This window comes from Sebastes fasciatus, chromosome 7, assembly GCF_043250625.1.
Source record: "Sebastes fasciatus isolate fSebFas1 chromosome 7, fSebFas1.pri, whole genome shotgun sequence".
NCBI lineage: Eukaryota > Metazoa > Chordata > Actinopteri > Perciformes > Sebastidae > Sebastes > Sebastes fasciatus.
In genome coordinates, this window is record NC_133801.1 from 16,911,316 (window position 1) to 16,938,340 (window position 27,025).

The following is a 27,025-nucleotide window of genomic DNA, read 5'->3' on the forward strand; positions in this document are numbered from 1 at the left end:
CTATGAATTATTGATACGCCGCGGTGCATTTGTTCTTGTGATGGTTTTTCACAGCTTCAATCAGGTAGGATCTTGTTTTCGCTGTTAATGAACAAGTGCATTCATTAAAACTGAGACTTGTCACTCACGTCACTCATATTACATGGCTTTTGAATTTTTTTTTAATGCTTGTGTGAAGATTGAAGAATATGTGCTTGTTTCAAGGTTTGAAGGTCCCTGCAGAACACATTTCATACAGTATGTCGTCAAACAGTTGTTGACTTTCTTTGAAATACTGCACGTTTAAATGTTCACGATAACGTGTTAGTTAAGCCCCCTCTCCATCCTCTAGTATCAGAGAGTTGTTTATGTCTCAACTCTAGTCTGCCTGACTCATTGATCCTTTATCTGACAGAGGGTTATGTAGATTAATAGCTTCCACAACATATTCTCATCACATACTGCCGCTTTGTCACGCCACTGTCGTTAGGTTTAGGAAAAAATACATGGTTGGGCTTAAAAGTACCACGTTCGTACAGCGAAAAAATGACACTGAACGTTGTGAACACAGGACACAAACGAAGAGCTGATTGTAACGTGACGCACGGGGACACGAGCAGGGTTCTTCTGGATGAAAGCCTTGTGATTATTGGACCCATCCACCTCCCCTCCAGCCCGCCCAGTGTGTCTCTTTTGCTCTTTAAACTACATCATCACACTCCCGACACACTTTCTCAGAGCATTTACTATTGCAGCGGATGGGTTTACATTATAGCCAATACGCCCAGTGCGTTTCATACTGGCGCTAAAGGGTGCCGTGTTCGGCGGTACTGAACACTGACAGCCGGTGGCCGCCGGAGCTGATCCCGACCACTCAAGACAATGCATGTGATTCCACCAGACACAACGCAGTGCGTTTCAGAAGCAACTCTCTCTGTGCTGTGTATTGATAAATCCATTGCGCTGTTCATGCTGCTGGAAAATAATACTTTTCTCTGAGTCCCGCCCTTTGGGGAATGGGGGGTGGAGGCTGTCCCTCAAGGGTCATTCTAGGGGCCAGTTTTAAGGCTGTTACACATCGGCGGCGTTTTTGTTAAAGGGATTAATTTGCATGTTAATGTATTTTTTTCAAACTGTTATTTTTGTCATGAATATTTTTACACAGAAGGCAAATATACGCGGTGAAAAAGCGAGATCATTTTTATCCAGAACAATGTTGATTTTCTGAGCTTTTCCACTTAATAAATAAAAGCATCAACCAATCATGTTGTGTGGAACGGGTTGAGTTGCGCCTATATGTATGAAACAACAACAAGGACGCTCAGTAGTCCAAACCAAGACGGCAAACTTTAATACTCCTTTCAACCTTGACAAAGGTAGTGCAGACCAGATCCATCCTTCCCTTCTTACCTTTCACAATAAAAGGCCCTAGACATATTATATGCGCAGGCGAGTATTTGCATTTTCGTGTTGTTTATTTGTCACGCCCCCGGAGTGTAAAGGCCATCATTCTCCTTTTTTTGTGGTTCGTCTGTAATGCTGATGTCAGGACTGCCTGGTCGATAAAGATACGGAAATAAAAGAATGGCAAAAAAATCTGTCATCAGAAATCCTTGTCCTGTATATCTCAAGAAGAATTCAGCCATTTACTGGTTTCCTGTCACAATTCATCAATCTGATTGCAAGGAATTCTGTATGTTTGATAGCAAGGTGACAAAGCTAATCTAATAATGTTTTTTCCTCCACCCATTTTGAATGTTATCAGCCGATTGAATGGGCATTTTCAGTGGTTATCACTACCATCCTGATGCTGCAAATGATCCAAACTGCACCACCACGTTGTGAAAGGAAACAAAACAACTTTAGGTTTAGGCGGTCATATACCTCCTTCTCTAAATTTAAGGTTAGTCCCATGTTTGTATGTGTGAGAGTGAGTGTGTACGTTTCAGTAGAAACCACCTGAGACTGCTGACCTTAGCTTAGAAACACCGAGTTTATATTTGGTGAAGCAACCCCTATGTCACCTCCAACTTGCCCTGCAACCACCTACACACATGTACACACACAACTGTATTTTTCCACAATAGCCCACAAATACACACACACACTCCTCTGCTATTTTTTCCACAGCCCACTGTCCTTTAATTGCTAATTAGTTCCACTAGATTTAGGAGGAACACTACTGCTGAAATACACTGCATGTACATCAGCGCCCGCGTTTTTCTATTTGGCATGTGTCTTTCTTTGTATTCTGAGTGTGTGTGTGTGTGTGTGTGTGTGTGTGTGTGTGTGTTTGTGTGTGTGTGTGTGTGTGTGTGTGTCCGTGTGTGTTTTTGTGTGTAAGAGACAGACAGGTCTAGTGCCGAAGGCGATCACAGTCCTGAAACATTTATATCTCATTACCCTGAGAGAGAGAGGGCTGGAGACAGAGAGAGAGAGGGAGGTACTGACAGGAAAAGAAGCAGGGAGAGAGTGAGACAGAGGAGATGGACAGATCAAAAGGACAGAGAAAGAGAGAGGTAGAGACAAAAGAGAAAAACAGAGACAGACAAAGAAGAGAGAAAAAAAATGGTAAGGGTTGTTGAGAGTTGATGAAAAAAATTGTGAGGCATTTGATGGCATCTGGCTCTTGCTCCCAATACTGGTTGAACGTAGTTATTGTGAGTCGGTTTGGACAAGCCGTTGCCAAATGAATGAAATCTAATATAATTTAATACAAATTAATAGAGTGTGATATTAATGAGGACTCAGTTATGGGTGGGAATCACCAGAGGCCCCACTATACGATATTATCACGATGCTTAAGTCACGATACAATCTTATTGCTATTTTAAATATTTTTGCAATATGCTGAGTATTGCTATAAGATACTGTATATTGTGATTTCTTACCTTTTTTCAACTGTAAATTCTGTAGTTTGTCAACTTCTGTGTTATCTAAAAACAGAAGTTGTCAAACTACAGAATGATAACTCACTCTTTTCATCTCAGAGGTTTCATTCACATATCTTGAGGTCGGAGGCCAAGGGAACTCTTTGAAAATGGCCATGCTAGTTTTTCCTCGCCAACATTTTGCGAATTATTTAATGCTCTTCACAACATGCTAACATGACATTGGTGGTACCAATCGATTCCTTATGTTTTTTAGTTTCTATATGATTCCATAGTCTTCACTACAGCCTTAAGAATGAGCCTGCTACGACCTCTGACAGACAGAATAGCGTCGGAGCCCGCCGTATCGATACAATATTGCCACACAAAACATCACAATACTATGCTGAATCAATTTTTCCCCAACACCTAGACTCAGTTTTATTCAGATGTTCCAGTAAGCCATGACCGTGTGACAGTGAGCCAGCATGCACAACGCCGGGATCCTGAAAGTGAAGCAGCTAAATGGAATTCAGCCATTATTACTTTTTATTTACACCGTTGCTATTCCTACAACACATACAAATATCTTTTGTGTAAAAGGCCGACTGTGCATGCTGGATGACTGCCACAGCTAAATGAAACAGCCATACGTAATGTTATTTGCTACACCTCGTCTGCCCTAGTAAAGGTCTTTTAGCAGAGGACATAATTGTCTTTTCTGTTTTTCTATTATGTTTTCTGTATTGTCTGAAATGTAGCTATGCTATGTTTATTCTAAGTATATTTGTTCTGACGACCAGTCTGTATCCTGCTCTTGTCTTTTATTTTTTTCACAGACACATTCATCAGTGTGCAAACAATTGGTGATTTCTATCTCACACACTGACAAAATAAAGTAGCCACAGAGAAAATGTGAGGATGAACAGGAGATCAGACTCCTGCAGGTCTTGAGAGTCCCAGTTTGGGGTTGTTTCTGTTCAAACACTGCAGAAAGGGGAATGCAGAGATGATTTTAAAGCGCCACAGGCAAAAATGATAGAAAATAATAACTGTAGCTTAAATATGATTGTGTGTGGTTGAATTTCCCTGTGCTTTATAACGTAGAAATACCCACATAAAACCTTTCCAATGAGGGCACCCACAGAGAGGGTATTTAAGTGTGTGGGCACATGTTGAAGGAGAGGCACATTGTGCATTTTCTGTTCATTAGTGGGCAATTAAAAAAGCTGAATAGCCTTTATGCCTTATAGCCATGAAATTTAAATGATACAGTCAGGCAACAGTGTGTTTTGTTTTATTTCTGTTGTCCTTAGGCATCCTCTCTGGTTTAGTTACCCCCTCCTGTGCAGTCTGCATGGACTTCTTGGTGTGAAGTGTTTCCACTTGTGTTGGTGTTCACCATCTTTAAGGTAATACTCCATCAAAAATACATTTAGCATCAAATACCCATCCAGCCTCAAAAGGTGGCCTTTTTATAGCAGGCGGCTGTGTGGAGCAGCCGACTGTACGCCATTCCCCCCTAGGACCTTTGATTGGCTAGTACTCGTTGCCTTCATTGGATGGCTCTGGTTGGGTTGGTTAGGTTTAGACATGAGGAGTGAGATTGGTTAGGATTAGGGTAAGAATATCAGCGTAAGCCAATTAGAGGCATAGTAGGCAGGAAGGAAGAAGGAATAGGTCAGAGAAAGATGTTAAACTGCTTTTGAACTGCTTTTAATGCTGGCACAGTTAACATATGGTGTTACATTGTAGATATTACAATACATTTGTCAATGATAGCAATGTTGTTTGACTTTAATAGCAGTGTATATGGTTTGGCAGGGGCATATTTTGAGTTCTGGATTGGGGGTGGTTTTGCAGGCCATTGGGTTGGTTTTGGACTGTTTGGACTGATTTTGGACTGGTTTTGATTGGCCATTGGGCTGGTGTTGGGCTGGTTTTGATTGGCTGGATGGGTTTGGTCACACAGCCCTGGAAACACTGGCAAACATCTTAGTTACAAATGAAGATAATATAGTTGCAACAACCACACAAACAGCTAGCATTGCAAGCTACAAAACAATTATTAAGTAATATTTTGGTATGTCTAAATGAAAATACGACAAGAACATACTGAGGTAGATTAATGCTCGAAGAAAGCCAACAGAATGTGACACAATGCAGTTCATTTGCGCGTCTAAATCTGTGAGGTAGCAAGCTAGTTAGCTCGGTCGCTAACGGGACAAAATGTCCAAACAGTTTATTCAAAGGATGTATTTCTAACATCGACTCTAGTCTTATAACTGACTGCAAACCATTCCTCTTTTGTGGAGTAGTTGATACTCCGAAAAGGGCTAAATAAAAGTGTAACACAGATAATAAGGTATGAGAGCTTCCTTCTTTCTGGACTCTCTTGCTGTCTCCCAATTAAACACAGTCTGGACATCCTGTATTTCTACTTTGTAAAAAAATGTGCTGGCATATAGGTTCTTCTGTTTCTGTTGAGTCTGTTGCTTTGGAAATTAAGGTTTTGTTGAGTTCCTCCCTTGTGCACGCAGTGTCTATGCCCACGTGTTAAGACTAAACCTTTGAAACTTACACCTACCTCTGTTTGTCTCGCTGCGTCTGACTGCTCCCTCCTCCAATGTGCCATTAAGTTTGATCATGTTTTCATGGAGTAGCAAATTCTACCTCATTTTGTAGGTAATGCTCCTGGTTAATTTGCGTAATGGTTCTGAAACTGTAATTAAATCAGTCACAATAGCCTACATCAGTACAATTAACGCAATAAGTCCGTGGAACATTTACATAATACACCACAACATTACAGCATTATGTCCTAGGAAGCCATGACAGTGTGAAGGCCTCGTCACAACAACATTTAAAACAGCAACATTTTGGACCAAATTAATTCTTTCGGTTTGATCTTGAATTTTTTTCCCTTCCTCTTCCACTTTTTTTTCTGTCAACAGTCTAAGAAACGCAGCCAGAATAGACAGCAAAATTAAGCAACAAGTTGGCATATTAACATGAAAAAATACGTTGTTTGTTGTTGCCCTTCAAGGCGAGAAAATGACATGGTTGCAATTAAGGAAAGTTCATGGTCATAAAGGAAACCAGTGTTGACTGTTTATAGGAGCAGATGCAAACCTGCTGTCTCCCCGGTGTCAAAAACCTTCCACCCACTTACCCAGGAAAAACAGTTAATATGTCAGGGTTGTTTTATGCATTTGTCCAATGCAGTCTCACATATGTCTTGTGGCCTATATCACAGCACAATTCCAATCACTAGCTGTGAATTCTATACGATGAGATGATTGCAGGCTTTACTTCTGCACTGATGTCGACAATCGACTGCCAGGCAGCAGACCTGGCTTTGTTGATTAAGCTGCAACATCATTGCCTTTGTCGGTTCTTATATGATTCTAATTTCCGTCAATCAGCTCTTGTTCTGTGACTGTCAAGCCAGTGGAGCATTTTTTGTGTAGTGGTTTCTGCTTTCAGTACATTTTAATTTTGCATTCCTCCAATACTGTTTAACATTAGGAGCATGCACATCATCTGACAGCATAAACCTAACCATTATTCATTCTCAATGGATAACTTTCAAGTCAGTTTAGTGAAACTATATGTTAACTGAGTATTTTTCCCCCATAAATTTCCTTCGTCACACACCTCCCTGGCTTGAGGTGAGTTTACCAAGATTGAGTGTGATTATATCCTGATGCCAAGCTCTATATACTCTCCATCTTGTTCAGATTCCCAGACTGCTCTGTGTCTGTGTGGCTAGTGTGGAGTATCTCATACTGCAGATTGATCCGGCTGCTTAACAGTACAATCACGTTATTTTGTCAAAAAAAATAAAAACTGGAAAACAGCAAGGAAACATGAACATCATTAAAAAGATAATATCAATTCGATGGGTTCTTTAATTAAAAAGTATTTGAAGTCAGGTTCGGGTTCAGCAACCTGATCTCATGGGGATCGGCATATAAATTAGGGCTGTCACAGTTCGCGCGATAATAACGCAACTTGCGATTTCTGGGTTGTAGCGTGCTCGGTTTTAAAGCATTTTAGAGTGAAGATACTGGCATAATATGAAACTAGAAAACCTAAGGAATGGTCGGTTATCGGTTAAAAATTCTTAACCGATAACCGACCCTCGCATAGGCTTTTCGCATATTTCATGCATTTACCATGAAATGGTCGCGGTTATGTTTAGGCAACTAAACCACTTAGTTAGATTTAGGAAAAATATCATGGTTGGGCTTCAAATAGGTATGAAACTAATCAAAATATCTACGAAAACAACATAGCATAAGTACGGAAAACACCCCACGTCACTAACGTAACCTCAAAATAACTCAACAACACTTTGGGACGCGAACACCGGTCTCGAAAACTGTTCTCCTAGTTGAAAGTCCTGTGTTTGTTTGACCCATCAAGTGTAAGCCGTCTTTCTCACTTTTTATTCTACATCACTAGCTCTGAGCGTAGCATATTCACGCAGATGTGTTTACATTGCTGTCAGTACAAACTACATGGTGCCAAAAGACACGCCGAAAGCAACAGCGGCATTGTCGTGCATTCAAGTGTCATTCATACGCCATTTGGTGAGACCGGGCTTGGTTCCCAAACAGCATTTTAAAAATAAATGTAGTAAACAGGATAAATAAACACCCCTGTGATCCTTGAGCATTGTTAAAGGCGTGCAAAAATGAGCAAGCTAAGTATGTTGCATCTCCAGAGTAAAAACACGGAGCTCAGGACACACACTGAGGACACCTCCTGTTCTCTAATCATTTGTGCTGGAATCAGTTTGAAATAGTTTACCAGTCGGGTGTGCAGAAAAGACAAAGGGCTGTGTACTTATTTGGCTGGAGCCCCGTGCCACGCTGGAAGATTTAATTAAGGCACCCACACTGAAGCATGCATAATTGCACGGTGCTTTGGAGATGCACAGCACATCCCTCAAATGAGACTCTGCAGACTGGTGCATACTGATGCGGGAGAGTGTTGCAATACGGTGTCCAGCCAAAAGGGGCACCACTGAGCACAATGCTGTTGAGGAGCACTCTAATCTGTAAGTGTAATAGAACATATTTTAGAGGGTTACATGGGTTGCACTCATAGACTGTATATTAGAAGTGGATGTAGTGCAGACTGCTGTTTTGAAGCCTCGAGTTTGGCATTTTGTCCATTGCCATCTTGGTTTTTGGCCGCAACATCTTGCGGCCATCTTTTCTGCAACCAGAAGTGACAGAAAAGGGTGGAGCTAAGTACAACCGAATGCCGAATAAGACATTTTTAGGCGACCAAAAAGGTTACAATTAACTTTCATGAACTGAAAACACACTGTGAAAGGGTCAATTTGCAAGATAGCCATGCCCTGAATGGAACCACAATTTACTAAATGAACATCATGCTGTATTGAAGAAGACTTGAAACTAGCGATTGAGACCATAAACTCATGTTTACAATGTTTACTGAGGTAATAAAAAGGTCATTTTCTCATAGACTTCTATACAATCAGACTTCTTTTTGCAACCAGAGGAGTTGCCCCCTGCTGGCTATTAGAAATAATGCAAATTTAAGGCACTTTCACATTGGCTTCACTTTTCAGACCCGGAGTTGCCCACTGGTTGCATGGAGTTTAATGGATTTAATGGATTTCCCATGGATCCGTCAGAGTTTGTTGTGTTTTTGTTACTCTACCCACATTAATGTCAATTATCCTGACGGGTCCCTAAAAAATTCATCTTCCCCTTCGGTGTGTTGGAATTCAATCCGCTCATCCAATAAGGGACTTTATCAGCATTAAATGCCAGAAACGGGTGCTTTACCTGAAAGCCACAATGGAGCCATGATATAATGCCCCTGCATCAAGGCCATTCCCTTTTCTTCCTCTCTGCCACAGAATCCCTCCTTCCTGACAGTAACCTTCTGGCAGTATTTTATGGCTATATTAGAAAGTTGATCTCACCTACACCTCTCTCCGTCTGCCTCACCGTCCGTCTCTCTCCGGCTCCTTTCCCGTCAGTGTTTTATAGCTGATATGTCTCTTTCTCTCTCACTCACTGTCTCTCTCTCCCTTCCTGTCTTTCTCGCTCTCTTCAATATTTTATAGCTGTTGTAACAGCCAACTGACCTTTCTTCTTGGTGATTACTTTATAATGAGACCACAAGTCCCTCCATCTCTCTCTCCTTCCTGCCACCACCTTTCCCGTCCACTCTCTCATCGCCGTACATGTGTCATTTCTCCTTTTTTGTAGATTACTTTTTATAACTTCTGTTATAAGAGAGAGAGCGGCAGGAAATAGAGGGTTGATAATGGAAAATAGGAAAGCAAGATTTGGAATGTACTTTATATGGTGACCCAGCAGGATTCGCATTTTTAAAAATCTTTCTAAAGATCCTACTAAAAAACAGATTTCCAGCAGATTTTTTTTTATCAATTGACCCATTGACCCATTGCAGCATTTCATCATTTTCATGTTCCTGACATGAAAAAGAATTAGGCCCATCGACTCCCCTCAAGTTCCAAAGGATTATACTTTAAATCACTGAAATAAAAACATCAAACCCAATTCAAAAATCCAATCATCCAACCTACAGAATGTGTTCAAGGGTGAAGCCTGTGTGAAATAGAAGTGCCATTTATTTTGACTGTCAGAGATATTTAACAATTACTGTTACATACCGAACATGACAGTCTTGAGTTATGGCAACAGACGTATAGTATATACCAATGAATGTACACATACAGTAGATAAGGCATATTAAATGAACATGTCGGTAAACACTTCTGTTGTGTGCACATGCTTGTACAAAACGGGTTGTTCAACCATCCAACTCAATAATTGTTTGATGATGATAAATAGTTAGTTCTATCTGCTACCATGGCAACCACCACGTTTCTTCTTTGGGCTCAAAGTAGAAGCCTTTAGTAAACCTGTCACATAAGAAGCTTAGGTTCAGTATAGGCAAACCGTCGCTGCTAAAATGAGCAAGAAGTGGAGCCAAGATTAAGAACGGTATAAGCCCCAAAAAATTACTTAAAACATGATTTCAATTCTAAACTGGCAAGTTCAACTGATCTTTTCAGAAAAAATAGTTAATGTTGGAATGAACAGTGGCTGCATCAGGTTTGCCAGCATAATAATGTCCTCCCGTGGCTAGTCATGACCATAGCAGGTGCGGGTTTGTCTTTGTTTGCTATGGCAGATGGAGGAATGTTGGTCACATTGGCCAGTGGCAGATCCGGCCAAAGACTTAATTGATCATTCACCAAGCCCATATCCTTCTTTGATACTGTTGCCACGCCTGTTAAGCTTTCCACTCTATTATGGCGCTTATGGTAACGGTGGCAGATTTAGCGCACAAAATTAAAATGTCTTAGTCAGTGGGTCCTTGATTTCAGATAGAGGCAGACAAATACGTCTCATTTTTAGCTTTAGTCAACTTGTCGATATTAACGTCTGAAATAAAAGGCCTCATAACTGTCAGATTTTCAGCTAGTTGTAGCTTGCTGGCTAATTTAGCTAACAATAGCTCAATTAGTTGGTTGAAAACTAGGGCTCTCAAGCTTTAGGTGGTAGTGGGATAAGTTTTAAAGCTACAGTGAAGATACTGGTATCATATGTAACTAGAAGATCTAAGGAATCCATTGGTACCAACCGTGTCATACTAGGTTGTCGTGGAGAAGGTAATATGGCTTTTTTCAAATGAGTCCCTTGACCTCTGACCTCTAGATTTGTGAATGTAAATGGGTTCTACGGGTACCAACGAGTCTCCCCTTTACAGACATGCCCACTTTATGATAATCACATGCAGTTTTGGGGCAAGTCATGGTCAAGTCAGCACACTGACACACTGACAGCTGTTGTTGCCTGTTGGGTTGCAGTTTACCATGTTATGATTTGAGCATATTTTTTACGCTAAATGCAGTACCTGTGAAGGTTTCTGGACAATATTTGTCATTGTTTTGTGTTGTTAATTGATTTCCAATAATAAACATATACATTGGCCTACATTTCATGAAGCAAGCATATGTAAAATGTACATGTAAATCAGATTTTATAGTCACACAGTGCATTTTACACAGCACAGCACACATGGAAATTTACTCTCTGCATTTAACCCATCCTAGTATTAGGAGCAGTGGGCAGATACTAGATAGAGTCCGGGGAGCAGTTTGGGGGTCCGGTTCCTTGCTCAACGGCTCCCCAGAAGTGCCCAGGAGGTGAAGTCCCTATGGACTGAGCTACTGCCGCCCCCTATTTGTCCACTCACATGCTGATAAGAGCATTAAATACTTGACAAATCTCCCTTTGAGGTACATTTTGAACACATAAAAAATGTGTGATTAATTTGATTAATCGCAATTAAGTATGGACTATCATGCGATTAATCACAATTAAATATTTTAATCGATTGACAGCGCTATTGAAAACACACATCTGGCTAACGCTTGGCTGATTTTTTTAATGTTTTTAACAGTGGCCACTAACCAATATGTATTTAGAAAACATATAACCTATCATATAGGACAGGGGTCAGCAACCTTTACTAAAAAAAATTATGATTCTCCACCTCCTCATGGCTCTGTTTTCAGGCTTTAAAAAATCTAACCTGTGACGGGAGACTTTGGCCAATCACAGGTCATTTCAGAGAGAGAGCGTTCCTATTGGCTCTTCATTCGACAGAGGCAGCTGTCAATCACTCACAAACTCTGATCAAACAGTCAAACTAGGCAGCGCTGATCAAATATGAATCAATATTATTTTACTGTAATGCCTATTTCTCGACTCAAAATGTTTTCAGAAACATCTTGTAGTGTACTGTTTAGCTGTGAAATTAGAAAGTTTGCTCCGGCCGGTGGGCGGTGCTTGGTATTTCCTAAACTGATCTCAACATGGCTGCCGGGTCACAATTGGCCTGTACGAGTTCCTCACACCATTCCAAATATTGGACAGGTCTGTGGTGCAGCTTTGGTGTGTGCTCGGAAAACCACTCTTGATGATTAAGTGCACCAACAAGTAGCAAACTTCAGACGGAAAAACTTATAGAAACAGCATGTAAACATTCTCAGGCAGGCACAAACACAATCAGCAGACTTGTGAGGTGTCAAAATCATTGAAAGACAGAGTTTTGCTTGTTTTGACTCCCACTCTCAAACATGCAACCCCCTCAATCCCTGACAAACACCACCCAAGGAGAAGAAATCAGAAGAGAGCAATCAAGCAGAGAGGATATGTCTCCACAGGAGGGACAGACAGAAAGAGAAAGAAAAAGAGAGATGAGAAGAAGAAGAGGAGACTAAGACAAACAAAATGAGAGAGAGGAGGAATGAATAAGGAAATACTGAGGCGGAAAGAGAAACAGAATCAGACAGACACATATCTGGAAGAGGAAAACCTGTCTGAAGTCCTGATGATATTTGTCAGATTATTGATCATAGTCTGCTTTTAAAAAGAACACAAATATACTATTCCTTTTTTTTTTTTGCTTTATATTTCAGGTTTTGATTATAGCACAATTTTTTTCCATTGACATCCAGGCCCATTTAGGGTTTTCAAACAGCTTTTGAATCCTTAACTACTACACCAATAGTCAGTCACAATAAGATGCCTGTCTGAGTTGCAATTTGGTGTCAGGAAATCCCCGCAGGGCAGCTAATGTTGAAGGTTGAATGCTCCCACTGATTCGTCTGCTGTTACACTCAAATAATGCAGCTTGTTGGAATATCACTTTTTCATTTAGCTCGCTTCGGCCGGGTTGTATTGGCAGGGGATGGAAATGATGTAGCTACAGGTGCATTGGGTCGGGCAGCAGATTAATTCATACCACTGCAGAGCTTATTCTCTTGATTTGAAACCCTTTCCGTCTCCCTTAACATCCCCTCCCCTGAACCCCAGGCATTTTCTGTGAAACTTCAACAGACAAATGCTTTAATCAGCGGTACTGACAACATAAAGAATAAGGGCTTCTTTAACTTTTTTGATCTGAGATCTAAATGGAAAATTTAGCCTGCTACCTTGGGACACATTATTTGATTATATTTCATGTACAAAGAAAGGCAGACACAGATGGAGGGGAAAAAAAGACCATCTTGGCAAAGTGTTTTTTGTCATCTTTTCTGTTTAGTAAAGAATAGAATCCGTAATATGTATTTCATGACACGTCTATCATGGCATATTAAGCAATAGCTTACGACAGGCCGTGGCATGTTGTGATTATATCACAGCTATGGGGCGTTTCGGTACGCGAAGAGTCTGGCATCGGGGAGCTGCAGAGGTAGGGGTTAGTGTATTTCTGCTGCTTTCCTGCTTGCTTGCATATTGCATATATTTTTAATGTAGTTATATTTTGTGATCACACATGAGAGATACAGACTGAAAATATTGTCTGGTGTATATGTAGCAGGTTATCTAATCAGGAGATGATGACTTAATACAGGTGTATATTCACTTCACGTCGTTCACGTAACTTTACCTGAGGAAGACCATCTGTAGTTGAAATAATTCCAATCCTACTACTACTACTCAAGTATTTTTTCAGGAAATACTTTTGTACTCTTACTCTACTAATTATTTTATGACTACTTTTACCTCTACTTGAGTTCTTTTTTTTAAGCAGTTTCTGGCTACTCTACCTACCTCTGCACTTATGACATCCAACCCACAGCATCCAGTTGCAAAGATGACATCGCCAAATCGTAGAATGGATCATGATAACAGATTATGTACAACAGTGGTATGATGTCAGACTGCTTTTGAAAACCCTGAACCTTGTCATTAATATTTGCTGACACCACTCATGAAACATCTCCATTACAAGCACACATAATGAGCCGCCTGTATTTATCAACTAAATACATTACAGCCTGCAATTATCTTAATTAACAAGTACTCTCAGTATAATGACAAGAGTACACCAGAGGAGGAGAGGGAGGGAACAGAGGGGTGAAAAGTTGAATTGGCAGGGAGGGATATAGAAAAGAGACAAGTGGTGGTGCGTAGAGTAGTGACGCATAGTCTCCAATCTCCACAGCCAGCCTGGTCACACAAAAAAAGCGTGTGAATGACAATGGTAAGGCAAAAACATGCAATAAGAACGCCGGTCTTGTCATATGTACACCACGTCGTCTGTACTGACTGTAATGTAAATGCATCCGTGTGAATATGCTACACTCAGAGCTAGTGACGTAGAATAAAAAGGGAGAAAGACCGCTTATGGCGGGCGGTAGGGGAGGCGGAGGGGTCCAACAAACACCAGACTTTTAACCAGGAGACCGGTGTTTGATACCAGTGTTTTGTTTTGTAAGTTACGTTAGTGACGTTTGTGACGTGTTTTCTGTACTTATGTTATGTTGTTTCCGTATATTGCACAAAGTTTACGTACTTAATTTAAGGCCAACCATGACGTTTTTCCTAAACCTAACTAAGTGGTTTTGTTGCCTTTTGTTGTTTCGATTTCTTTAAACCAATCACAATCGTTTTGCGCAGAGAGCGCAGATAGCGGAAGGGGAGGAGAATGCCGCATGAGACATGGCGGCTTATACCTACAGTCTACATCTGAATAGTCAGACTACGTGTAGAGTAATGGAGAGAGAATGATGGAAGAGAATTGAGGGTAAAACCTCTTCATAACTGGACGTGATGCCAACGAGCGAACATCAGATTGTTTCAGTTTTTCCCACTGAAGATGTACTAACCTGCTCCCTGCATCATCAAACAGGCAAAGCAACGTGTTCCTTTGTTTGAAAAAAACGCACCTCCAACCTATTTTCATTGGTCAAAATCTACGCAGACAGTTAATCAATATCCATCTCTCTATGTAATAGAGAGTGACATCGCTTGTAGTATATCCGGACAGGTTTTTTCGCACTCTGTTCGCCAGAGTTCGCTCGGTGTCTGTACGTTAGGTAGAAGTGTAAGACAGGATGGAATAGTAGTAGAAGAAATGAAATGCTTTAGGGCACTGAATTGTAGCAAGGTTAGGCCGTCCTCGCAGTGGGGGATAATTCAGCTGTCATTGGTTGGAAAATGTAATGCTTTCCTCTTTGATGGCTTTGTAGCAATGCTATTATGTTGTCTTTGTTACATCTGTCACAAACAAGGGGAGCTGTGGAATTAGATTTTAATGATATGATGGTTAGTTTAACAGCACGCCATGCATGTCTCCACTGATGCCTGGTGTTTCCGTAATACGTGTTTTATGTGTGCATTTTCATTGCCGATGGGGAGGATACTGAAGAAACTGAATGAGAGGGAAAATGACAGAGAGAGAGAGGAAGAAAGAGAGTAAATCAAGCAAAGAGATCACAAAAGGGAGCAGAATTGCAGAGTAACACATATAATAGAGCACAAAGCCTCTGCCCTATCAAGCTTTCAGGGAGCGTTTCCCCATTCATTTCTACTGTAAAGACTTCTTAATTCTTCTCGGCTGTGAGCACTTGCACACATTCAGTTTCTCAAACGTCCGTGAAATTCGTAGTGCTTTAAAAATTTAAATGCCCCCCCGGGTACAACATGGCAAGCAGTTAAACAGTTAAGAGGTGGACGGGATTTTAAGTGAACTTATGTCATCACAACATTTTAGGCTGTTTTGGAAAATGTGTGTAATACAACTCGGAACCAGGAAATCTCTTTAGTACTACGTGATCTAACATATGTGATGAAAGGAAGATACGGAGTCGGAGGTGGTAGGATGGGTGTGGTGCGGTTGAGGCGGAGACAAATGTGTGGGTAAACTGACAAGCTAAAGTATATAACAAGGGATAGAAAAGAGCAAAGGGAATAGTCTGATAATGGCCAAAATCACTGGATTGGATATCAGAGGAATAAACTAAAACGGTAAACGACTCATTTTAGAGATGAAAACTTGCACACATTACACTGCATTAACTGTATCTGTGCATGTGAGGGAAAACGAAACCCTTTTGATATTTCAATAAACTAATGTTAACATACAGAGATGGAAGAAAAACTCAGATCTCTACTTAAGTAAAAGTAGTAATAATACAGTGTAAAATACTATCTACAAGTAAAAGTCCTGCATTCAAAATATTCGGCCACTCAAGTAAAAGTACATAATTATTAGCATCAACATATACTTAAAGTACCAAAAGTAAAAGTACTCATTATGCAGAATAATGTATATTATATTATTGTATTCTAATCCTTGATGAATTAAAGTTTTCATCACTTTAATGTTGCAGCTGGTAAATGTGGAGCTCACTTTAATGACTTAATATACTGCTGGGTAGTTTAATCAATATTGATACATCATCATTTATTAGTTCATTATATTTTGTATTAATAACCTGAATCTGCAAAGTAACTAAAGTTATTAAATTTATTAAACTTAGTTGTTTAAGAAAGGGAAAAAGACGGTATCGGTTTGGTATCGGTATCGGCAGATACTCAGGGTTGCAATATTGGTATCGGACATTAAAAGTTGTATCGGGCCCTCTCTAAAAGAGAGCAGGAGAAACATATTCTGTAGAAAGGATGGAAAGAGGTGCAGTAGGGAGATAGGGATGTGCCGTAGAAAGAAGAAAGATACAGAAAATGAAAAAGAAACGTGTCAAGATGTTCTCAAGGAGTAACAATCAGCTCATGTGAATTCTGCCTTTGTCCGGCATCACAACATCACGACCGCCACTGCACACACACTGTACAATAATCACACACACACACACACACACATGCAGGAGAGACCTGTCTGCCCACTGGAGACCTTGAGGACCACAACAACCCAGCAGAAAATGTCTCCTAGATGTCTCCTAGCAACAGCGAGGTGATTGTACAAGATAATATAAATGAGGATGGGTCACAGCAACGCAAGGACGCAGGAGAGAAGTAAAACGACGAAATATGAGACTCCTCTTTGTGCAATAAATCACTGATTTAGTTAGATAGTTACAGACTATGTAAGCCAGGAAGTCAGTTTATGAATCATGCACTTTCACTTATTGAATCAAACATTCACAACGAGTCCGTCAACCGACAGGTTATTTCTGATGTACAGTAAATGATTGAACTTTGCAGTCGTCAGTAAAATATTTACAGCCGATTAATAAATGAGTTGGCCAGTCAGATAATTAGCGAGCCAATCAGTCAGTGGGGATGACTAATACTCTGTGATGTGATGCTAACTTTCATTACCAACAACATCATTCAGGCTCTAATTAAATTACATTCCCATTGTCAGTGGAAATTACATTTATATTAAAATTTTAATTCTTTGTCTGGCTGACAGCACATTATGACAGGAGAATAATAATGCAATTAACTATAGATGTGCAGCTCAACATTGATATTGAAGGGAGAGAATCATTTGGAGCCTCATTGCACAAATATTTGATTCAAGGAGAAGAATGCTAAAAAGCACCAATTCACTTTAATTTCTTTGTTAGAGCTGCTACGGCACTGATTATTAATGTTCATTCCAGTATATAGGCTCAAACATAATGAGTCAGGCTATTGTAATTCACTGTCAGTAAAGCAGCTCAACAGTGGTCTTTTGTGATTTGTCCATATTTCCAAACAATGATCAATACCAATGAGTATGTGAGTATGTGAGTATGCAGATTTCTTATTTTGTATTTTTTGGTTTTTCACATAAAAAAAACTTTAAAAGTTAAAGTTTTTTTTAAACTTAAACTTTATATTCGTCAACCCTGTCTTCGCCCAATGCCAGCTGGGATCGGCTCCAGCCCACTCGCGACACTGAATGGGATAAGCAGTTATAGATAATGGATGGATGGATTTATATACAAGTACATATATGAAATTTGACCTCTGCATTTAACCCATCCTTAGGAGCAGTGGGCTGCTGTGAAGCCCCTGGGGAGCAACTTGGGGTTCAGTGTTCCGCTCAAGGACACTTGACATGCAGAAAGGAGGAACCAGGGATTGAACCACCAACGAAGAGGCGGAGGACGAGCCGCTCAACCCACTGAGCTACAGCCGCCCCATTGTAAATAAGGTGACTCTACATGCCCGTCTTGGCCTGAAATTCTTCAACGATCATTTGTGAAGTTTGGGGCTTATTGGTGACCAAATAGGATATCACATTATTAGTGATGTAGGGTTTTGGAGTTTAACACATCAATGAAGGGAATTACCAACAACAACAAGGCCAGAGGTTGAATGAGCAAAAGACCAGCGCCTCTTAACCAAGACGTCAACGCCGCCGGTCCTTGGCTCCAGTTCTAGCAGATGGACCTTGAGTGCTGAGTTGTGATACATTTCCGTAGTGATGACTTTTTAAAATGGAAAAGCCAGAGTGACATGAAGTAAAAGACAGCAAGCATAAAAAATGAGAATGCATATTTAAAATTGACTGTAATATATTTTTCAATTAAAAACACATGTATACAGAAAACTGAGCAAATGAGTTTGAATATGGACAAACTGTTTTTAAAGTCTGTATTACTGCACAGACCCGTTTGACATTAAACAAGAGCTTCCAGCTTCAGTTGCATTGCTCCATCTTAAATTACGTTTACAAGTGTTTCCTATAACTTGAACAATGGAGGACAATTGTCTTAGCACTGTAAGTGCTACATATTGATTTAACACTGGACTGATAGTTCAGACCTTTGTTTACTGCTTCTCATTTACCAACCCGTATACTCTATCTTGCTTATAATTACAAAACAGTCTAGACTAGATACAGGTGCTCTCATTAAAAGGCAAACGTTGCACAGTGGTAATATCTGTAAAAAAAATACAGTTTATTTTGCACAAATATCCCAAAAAATATCTGAACCATTCCTGCACATTGATGCTGTGTGATGATTTATATCTCAATGAATCCACATTGTGAGGACTGTATGGTTGCACATATGGGTGCAGTCCAGTTACATGATAATATTTGGGAAACAGGGAAAGAGCAGCTTTAATGGACAGAATATAGGAAACCCTTTTCAGCAATTTGCTCAATAACATTAATCAGTGAAATGTGCACATTAATACTCTAATGGCTTGTTTGCATGAAATGAATAGCTCCCATTCCTACTTTATGCTGCTACAAATTGCATAACCAAATGCAGACATTTCTTTCCCCTTGATAATATATTGATACATTTTCATCTAACTTTACAAAGACCACATTAAATTGAAAAGTTTGATGGATTGTTTGGAGACAATTTATTCATAATCCTCGGCCGTGTGTATACATAGCCTGGTTGCAAAAATGTAAAAGCCGTATGACTGAAACAGTAATTAGCAAGTCATTTTGCGTGCAATAAAAACGCCGTTCTTGCTTTTGGGGTGTCATTTTGACTGCAATGTAAACGCATCTGCGTAAATATGCTATGCTAAAAGGTGATAAAGACTGCTTAAGGCGGGCGGGAGGGGAGGTGGATGGGTCCAACAAACAGGACTTTTAACTAGGAAACCGGTGTTCGTGTCCCATAGTGTTGTTTTGAAGTTACGTTAGTGATGTTTGTGATGTGTTTTCCGTAGTTCTGTTATGTTGTTTCTGTACATATTTTACTTAGTTTAACGCCTTCTTTTAAGCCCAACCATGATGTTTTTCCTAAACCTAGCTAAGTAGTTTTGTTGCGTGGTGTAAAAATGACATGCGAAAAGAGGCGTACAAATGACACGCGATGTGTTTTCATCCATCCATCATCATCATAATCTGCAACCGTTTATCCCGTTGGGGGTCGCAGAGGGGCTGGAGCCGATCCCAGCTAACATTGGGCGAAGGTAGGGTACACCTTGGACAGGTCGCCAGACTATCACAGGGCAGACACATAGAGACATTCACACTCACATTCACCTCTACGGGCAATTTAGAGTCAACAATTAACCCAACCTGCATGTCTTTGGACTGTGGGAGGAAGCCGGAGTACCCGGGGAAAACCCACGCTAACACGGGGAGAACATGCAAACTCCGGATTCAAACCTGTGACCCTCTTGTGTGAGGCGCCAGTGCTAACCACTGCACCACCGTGCAGCACTGTGTTTTGTTCTTGTAACGCCGTGCTATTTATATGCTTTGCATAAGATTGGTTTGCTATACAACAGAAATAAGCATAAACAAAAGGTGCTTCACATTGCAAGCTATATACCTAAAGCTTATCATTTATTCATCATTAAATATACAAAATAATTAGGTTGCAAGCTGCAGTGAAAAACAGAAATGTTCAGGGACAAGGGTGAGGATACCTAACCCACCTGGAGCTGAGAGGTCCTGTGATAGACATGGTGCTGGGGGCAGAGAGGTCCAGTATTAATGAGGTACTCAGGGAAAGGGCTGTAACAGTACAAATCTGTCTCAAGGGTGCTCTGCCTTTTAGGCTAAAGTGGAACCATTTAGGTCAGTCTCTCTTTAGCCAAAAGATAAAAACAGGCATCATGAGAGGGGGGAAAAAAAGCTTTGATTTACATTTGAAAAGGGCACTTTTGCACCGGAGACAGAAAGGTCAGGGCTGACACGCTGTTGGCAGTGATGCCTGCGAAGCTGGATTAAAATTGCTGCATGATGTTACTTTGTGTTCAACAGCTACCAGCATTAGATACAGAGAAACTACAAATCTACTCACAATAGCTGTGGAGTTAATAATTGGCAGAATCTAATAGTGTATTTACATATCTTGAGGCTGTGTTGACTGAACTGTAATAAGTAAGGATTATGTTAGTTATTTTGTGTGTCCCTGTCCTTCAGCTGTGTGTCCATCCTGCGGGCATGCAGCATATCACATTCCCTCTCCTGCAGCCACTCAGATGCCTCTAATTTGGAGTAAACAACGTTAGGTCCCCTTTATTCGGTGCTTGGTAACTTGCTATACCGTCACCTGTGTGTTGTGAGCCCCACGGGTCAACATAACTCAACATAGAATACCGAGTACCTAACAACGGTGACTATAACTTGTCAACAGTTGTACAGTAGATTATCGCTGTATGAGGCTACTGTTAGTACAAGATCCCAGAATCACAACCTTCTTTACTCCTCCCTCTGCTCTCCTCAGCTTTACGGAGCTTTATAGTGAGTTTTTTCCACTCATTGTTTAATTGTCAGGCCTGCAGCTTTACTGTTTTGGTTCACTCTCAGCGCTCTCATAGTGTTATTTTCAGCAGTCAGCTGTTTTTCGCAAAAAAGCTCTTAAAAAACAAACAAATGTAATGTACCTGCTCAGCAACAAACAGCAGACAGCAGAACATAGTGGAGCATTTAGCAGCTCAAGAGACAGATATTTCACTCAGGGGTTGGTGGGGACCAAAAACAGAGCTAAAAGAGAATGATATATGGTATCTATATAGCGCCTTTCTAGTCTTCCGACCACTCCAAAGCACTTTACACTACATGTCAGCATTCATCCATTCACACACATATTCATACACTGATGGCAGAGGCTGCCATGCAAGGTGCCAACCTGCCCATCAGGATCTAATCTAAATACTCATTCACACACCGACGGCACAGCCTTCGGGAGCAATTTAAGGTTCAATATCTTGCCCAAGGACACTTCGACATGCGGTGGAGGAGCCGAGGATCAAACCACCGACCTTTCGATTGATGGACGACCTGCTCTACCTCTGAGCCGCATAGGGCTGTGTATTGGCAAGAATCTCAAGATACGATACGTACAACTATACGGGGGTTACGATTCAATATATTGTGATATATTGCGATACTGTATGCAAGGCGATATATTGCAATTTTTAAAAAAAGTACTATCACTACTCTGAGAGGGCACATACACTGACAGGGTGCATCTCTTTGCAACAGAAATAAAGTATTGACTGAGTTAATCTTTGCATGTAAACAATTAATTAGAAATCTATAGTGTTTTTGAGAATTGATACAGTATCACAAAACATGATATCCCAATATTTGATACTTCCGATATTTTCCATCACCCCTAGAGCCACAGCCGCCCCGCGATGTTGTTTGGTTGGCAAGTACAGTTCCGATATGGGACAGACAGCAGTTGAAAACATGCCACTAATATACATTTTCTTTTACATCTACATATGATGTCTTTTAGACGTCGGTTATAGATATTTATTAGTAGAAGAGCCCCACCTGCAGTAGGAAGTCGACAGAATGGAGCAAACAGAGAACACACAAGAGCGGCACAGACCAGCTCCCTCCCCGCAGACCAGCTCTCCAGAGCCGGTTGCGTCCCTCGAGACAGAACGGCTGCCCCCAAGGACGCACAAGCAGCTGCTTCAACATAGCAATGCATTATTTGGTCATGCTGCTCTGCTGCTTTGTGGAAAAAATAACTCACTACTGGAAACGTTACATGATTTTACTCACTCCCCAACACTGTGCACACAACCTACAGTTTACAAATGCAGAACAAGTCAGCAAACACACACTCATCTGACATTCTGAGTCAGAATATCGCCTGTATATTGAAACGTTGCGCGGTGCTTATCTAAATACATGTCCTGCATTATTAATCACTGTGTTTTTGCAGTGTTGCAAACGAGCTGTTGCATTTTATCCTCCCTAAAATATCTGGAACTTGGATTTAGTACCACCTCCTGAACAGTGCCAAAATGTAGGTTCAGCCGGGGTATTGATCTTCAGAGAAAGCTATACCCAAGTGGTAATTGTATTTCTTTCTCTTAATAAGCAACTGTAAAATATTATTTAATTTATGACTCTTCAGATTGTCATTTCACAATGGATATTCTTTACAGTGAACATACGTCTTCAACATCAATGTTTAATGACAACTTATTATTCTGCTCAGACCAGGCCTTGACCAATAAAGTAATGTAATTTAATTTTCTCACCAATTAATAATAGATTAAATTCAATACGCCTTTAAAATATGGTGATTTTAATGGAAAGTTACAGGTCGTCACAGTGCGTTGGTTTAGAGCGGTGTTATTATCCTCAGAGTGGCCTGGTGGTTATAGGAACCATCCATGTGTAAAACAGGGGACATTATTCCCTTGTTTTATGATAAAAAAAAACCTCCTTCATTTTCAATACCTGGGCACATCCTGTTGGCTCACGAGGCCAGGGAACATATGACTAGTTTGAATCCCGTCTGTCTTATATCATAATGTCTCTTGTTTCTTGTCCACTGTTTACTACAATCTTGCAGAAATGGGATAGTGTTTCTGCATTTGGGTTGACGTTTCCCTTAATTTAGTTTTTTGGTCCTCGTGACTCAAAGTAACTCAGTCTGATGCAATAATTTCATAACGTTAATGGTTCACCCTTTCAACATGCCTGCTTATGCTGTGCTTACTCAGAAAAGATCATTTCAGGCTTGGACGTTAAATTAAACTGAACTCACTGAAAGTTGCTGATGGATTTCTTTTTTCATTGCATTTGAGAATTTCCTCACGTAGGAAAGAAAATGCCATAAATAAATAAAACACAAGCAGATTGAGAAACACATCCACCAGTTAGGCCATACGTATGCAGCGTACAGAAATGGTCTGCAAATAAATGCATTTGTTCATTTAAAGGCCGTTACACACCGGCGGCATTTTTTCATACGATTAATCGCACGTTAATATATTTTTTCGAACTGTTAATTTAGTCATGAATACTTTCAAACAGCAGGCAAATATTACAAGGCAAGAAAGGGGCTTACTTTATTTCGGAACAAGGTCGATTTTCAGAGCTTTGCACCACAAATAAATGCATCAACCAATCACGTTGTACACAACCGGTTGAGTTGCGCCAATATTTATGAAATGACCACATAGAGGCTCCATAGTCCGAACCAGGACGACAAACTTTATTGCTCATTTCAACCTTGACAAAGGCAGCGCAGACCAGATCCATTCCTTCCTTCTTACCTTTCACAATAAAAGCCCTATACTCATAATATTTGCAGGCGAGTATTTAGCATCTTCGTGTTGTTTATTCGTCACGCCCCTGGTGTGTAAACTAGGGCTGTCAAAGTTAATGCAATAATAATGTGTTAACGCAAATTCGTTTTAACGCAACTAATTTCTTTAACACGTTAATGCAACTTGCAATTTTTAGGTTTTAGCGGGCTCAGTTTTAGGATGCCAGGAAGGTACTGGCATCATATGAAACCTGAAACCCTAAGTAATCCATTGGTACCAACCATGTCATAGTAGCTTGTCAGGAAGGAGGCTAAATAACTCTCCAAACTAATGCTAAATTTTGGTGAGCAAAAACTGTCATGGCCATTTTCAAAGGGGTCCCTTGACCTCTGACCCCTAGATATGTGAATGTGTTTCCCACGAGTCTCCCCTTTACAGACATGCCCACTTTATGATAATCATATGCAGTTTTGGGCAAGTCATAGTCAAGTCAGCACACTGACTGCTGTTGTTATGTTTTGGGCATATTTTTCATGCTAAATGCAGTACCTGTGAGGGTTTCTGGATCATATTTGTCATTGTTTTGTGTTGTTAACTTATTTCCGGTAATAAATATATAGATACATTTGCATAAAGCAGCATATTTGCCCACTCCCATGTTGATACGAGTATTAAATACTCCCCCTAAGGTAAATCTAAGGTACATTTATAGGTAAAAAAAATGTATGATTAATTTGCGATTAATCGAGATTAAATAATTCAAACGATTGACAGCCCTAGTGTAAAGGCCTTAAGTCGTACCACAACACAAGAGAAGAGAGCCTTTTACTTTTTACTAGCGTGGTCCTCAGTTTATCAGCTGAAGACCTGAAATTTGACTTCACACCATACTGAATTAAAATGTTCCATGCAACATATCGTTTTTACTTTGCCATTGGATAACAGGCTCAGGCCTCAACACTGACCAAACAGATCAATGTACCAACCCAACTGGGTCCAAAATACACAATAATACTGTATACCCAGAAAGGTGATCAGACACCTAAAGGTGGAATCTCAACCGTGTTAAACAATAGTCTGAACTCTGTTAGAAGGCACATAGAAAATTTACCTCCAGGTAACCACTTTTTCTGTTGACTAAACATTAGTAAATACATGGACGTATACAAGCACAGATGCTGCATCAACTTGTCAAGTACCATCTGTGTGTGTTGCTGTGTGTGTTGGTGAGTGTGAGAGAGAGGACAGAGAAGAGAAAAGAGGTCAGAGAAGAGAGAGAGAGAGAGACAATGCATCAGTGTGTGAAACTGTGTGTGTGCATGTCTTTGCTCAAAGCACCATAGCAGCACAAAGTTATGTAACAATTCAACTAGAACAAAACAGAACTAAAGGATGGACACACACACACACACACATAATGTCCTTGCTCGCTCATTGACACACGGAGGGACCTCATACAAAATGCAATTACACTCGCACGCCCTCAGCCTGCCTCATCATATTGACCAGATGCTTCCTTAGGTCGTGTGGTCATGACACGTCAGCCCTCGTTAGGAAAGACATTACACATGACACTGACGGCAACAACACCAAACAAGATGGAAATTTAGCAAACATCTTGTACTTTAATCTAAGATGCAAAAGGTCATTAACTTGACTGAGCCAGAGGGGGACCATTGGCGTACGACAAGTCATTTTTGTTTAATGAAAAATTTCGATAGCACTTACACACGTTATGATAACACGTACATTTCATGGTATTTTAAATTTCTTTGGATGATTATTATTACTGCCAAATTACCCCAATATTTACCTCCACATTTTTTAAAAATTACTTTATTATAAACATTATTTAATAATTATATTCCACTATTTCCCAATAATAATTAATTTGGCAGTAAATTCCCAAAAATTCCAAATAGGTTACTTGCTAATTATCACCTAATTACCATGAAATTTGTGGACCTGCAAAATGACGTGTTACCAAACTTTCATAGTGAGAGTGGCTTAGAATGTGTCGTGTGATTCTGGCCATATAAAGTGACACATGCGATCTGACTGCTATATCTGTGTCATTTGCCTTTGTTGCACTGAATTTTTATAATCACATTTTCTGTCTGTTTAACATTCAAGTGTGAGAGAGTACTAAATTCTAATGTTTTTTTAATGAAAAGCTAATAAAACGAGTTCCTGTAGCTGAGTGAAGGGGGCTAATGTGTGGGGAAGTGAACTTAACTTGTCCCTTGAGAAAGCTTTTAACTGAAGCTCGCTATCTGAGGCCACCCACGAATGAGATAGAAAAAATGATTGTAGAAGTCCTGGCACAATCTCAGACTCCGCAGCTGAAGCAGAGTGTGAACCCGTCCCAGTGGGGAGGCTTGATTCATCCGGTGGAAGGTGCAGGAGCTGGGAAGGTGATGAGTGTCTGAGAGATGAGCAGCACACGAGAATGAGGAAAAGGGCCAGATTATGAATGGAGCCAGAAGCTCAGGCAGTGAGTAGGTGAATGGAACAAATTGAGGGGTTGTAGGAGAGAGGAGAGGCTGGACTAGAATGAACAGCAACACAACTTTAAACTGAAGCCAATATTTTTATATATTTCCTGTCTCTTGTAATGAAGCTCTCACTAAGCATTAGTTAGCCAACAATTACATCCAATTAGGGTTGTGGTGTGTGAATGCTTGTCCTCTGACTCAGAGCTGCCAGAGCGCCTCGGCGATGGCATGGACTGTGGATTGAACTGTAGTTTGATTTGGCTCTTCATCATAATGATAATGATAATATATTTTATTTATATAGCGCTTTGAAAGATACTCATAGTGAGTTTTGAGTGCAGTTTTGAATAGGGCTTCCCCTAATACCGTTTTTTGGGCTTCGATGAGAAATATTCAAGCTATTCAAAGCTTTGAGGTGCCGCAAGCTGACATGTTCTTCTGTCTGTCTGTGTCCATCTGCCGCACTACTGTACACTAACGCACCTCTACACACAACAAACAATATGAATAAAGAGAAGATAAAGTGAATAATAAAAAATAAATAACTACAGATAAAATAGGCTGATAAACTTTACCACGTACAAATGGGAATTTAACTGTTGGTGGTCATTTCTGTTTACATAAATCAAACTTTATGATGTCATACAATTTAGCTGATGGAGAGAAATACATTTCAAATGCCAAAAGTCCATTAGTCGGATCAAATACACTACGTCCAAATAAAATTAAAACATATACTACAAAATATAGAAAAATACAAGCGGTCTTAATCATACGGAAGCACGTGTGTCGGTCAAAATAAGATAACAAGCAACACATTAACCACAACAACGCATTAAACAAATCTGTTACATTCTCTCGGGGCAATTTTAGGTGCAACATACTATATATATCCGTATGGTGAAAAAAGGAC